We start from the raw sequence: 2,009 nt of genomic DNA on the forward strand, positions 1-2,009 counted from the left end.
AGGGGCAAAATAGGTAGGCAGCCAACAGGGTGTTATTTAATAAATACAACCAGGAGTCAAAAATGTAGAGTAAAAGGCTAAGGGCCATCATTATCACCCCAGTAAAAAGTCATTATCACTTGTATAGTTCCCAGTTCTGAGCTAATCTTACGGTCCAGAATCTACTGGCTGAAGAAGTAGTCAGAAGAATCCCAAAACATCTGGACAAGTACATATTCCGATGATTTCCCCTAGGCCTTACTCAAGGGACCTATAGCTATTTACTTGGGTCACTGTGCAGTGGAGAAAGAAAAATCCTCTGACATTTCAAGAGTTTTGGGTATAGGGCATTGATACCCAGAAAACCAAAATGTCGTGATGTCCCCATTGTTAGAATGGGTGCATGAAATTAAGGTAATAAATGGAGTTGTGGTTAAAACCCAGCTTTATGTGGGCCCACCCGTGGCCACTTCTCTAACATGAGGTATATCATCAGAATTAATATACTTGCTATTTGGAATAATCTCCATGTTGGGTCCTTTGCCAATTGGTAAGAAGTCTCATAATGGGGAAGGGAATGTGGCTACTTCTGACAATTCCTTCAACCCCACCCCCAGCCAAGACATGGACTCAAGAACAATACTGCACCTTGAGGAGGGGGAAAGTAGAGATCATTAATGACATAAAGGATACAAAGAGTGCTTCTGGGTGGCTCAGTCGTTAAGCATCTGACTTCAGCTCAGGTCGTGATCTCCCAGTTTGTGAGTTCAAGTTCCAAGAGACCTGCTTCCAGTGAGTCCTGCTGCTCTCTCTCTTGTCTCTTCCTCTCTCTTTCTGTCCCTCTCTTTCTCTCTCTTCCTCTCTCTCCCTATTCCCCCCTCTGTCTCTCTCTTCCTCTCTCTCCGTCTTTCTCTCTCTCCTTCTTCCACTCTCTCTCTCTTCCCCCCATTCTCTCTGATTTTCGCTCACTTGAACCCCCCCCCCCAAAAAAAGGATACAAAGAGAGTGTATTGATCTTCATTTAATTTGCCAGTCTCCTCCCTCTAGAAACGAGATGGGTCCTGAACAACAACCAGACCATTGTAAACTCAAACAGGTAGAGACAGCTCCTTTGTCAGACATGGTACCTGTTTCTAGAACGGGTCCATGACATTCAGCTAGTGACTAGCCAGAGGCCTTGTTTGTCTATTCTGATTAGAAAAGAGTTCCATTGAGGTGAACTACACAATAATATTCCTTACAGTTTTGCCTCAGAGCTATGTTAGCTCTCCTGCCTCCATTATAGTCTTAAGAGATCTGGAGTGTCTCACAGAACATCACATTGATACATCGATAACTGATCTATCAGGGCGTGCTGAACTATCAGGATGACAGAGGGCATGAGTGAGACACAAATGCTCCAGGGAGTAGGAGACAAATCCTGTGAGGATAAGGAACCCATCACCCACCACTTGAAGGCTTTATGGCTCCAGTGATCAAGGGTGCTCTGTGTGTTTCCTCCAAAGTAAGACAATTTGACACATCTCGCATCCTCTACCTAGAGAACAGCAGTACTTAGAATGCCTCTTTGGTTTCTGGAAGCAACACATTCAATATCTAGTAATATTTCTCCAGCCCATACACTGCCTGACGGGGAAGGACACCATCTTTGAGTGAGACCTGGAGTAGGAACGGACTTTCCAGCAGGCATGTCGTGTTCTGCAAATAGTTGTCATTCTGTCATGCAATCTACAGTCCCGATGGTATGAGAGGGGCCGAAGGTGGGAAAATTCTGTTATAATGAGAATGTTTCATTGTGTGGGCTTCCGTCCATGGGGAATAGAGCAGAGACTTACCAGCCTGTGACCTCTTCACCAATGAAGATTTTAGGAGTTAATGGAAACCATTTTGTTCAGCCAACTTCACACACGGTAGGAATGTGCATTCTGCTTCTGCAGGTAATTTGCAAAGAGAGCTTTACCAAAGCTCTCACCTGCAGTTTCCCATTTGAGTTCCATACAACCTAGTGGGTAAAGAGGACTAAGAGGCCC

The 2,009-nt window shown here is 44.7% G+C and overlaps 1 protein-coding gene across 1 annotated transcript in view; it reads right to left on the minus strand.

Moving 5' to 3' along the window:
* ABCA8 (ATP binding cassette subfamily A member 8) overlaps positions 1-1,846 on the minus strand; it is a 79,643-nt gene extending 77,797 nt beyond the window's left edge. The window contains exon 1 of the mRNA XM_029928728.1: positions 1,815-1,846. The gene's annotated coding sequence lies outside the window, so the exon portion shown is untranslated. The remainder of the gene's footprint in view (positions 1-1,814) is intronic.
* Between the last annotated feature and the right edge of the window lie 163 nt (positions 1,847-2,009).

The sequence above is a fragment of the Suricata suricatta genome, chromosome 17 (assembly GCF_006229205.1).
Source record: "Suricata suricatta isolate VVHF042 chromosome 17, meerkat_22Aug2017_6uvM2_HiC, whole genome shotgun sequence".
NCBI classification, from domain to species: Eukaryota; Metazoa; Chordata; class Mammalia; order Carnivora; family Herpestidae; genus Suricata; species Suricata suricatta.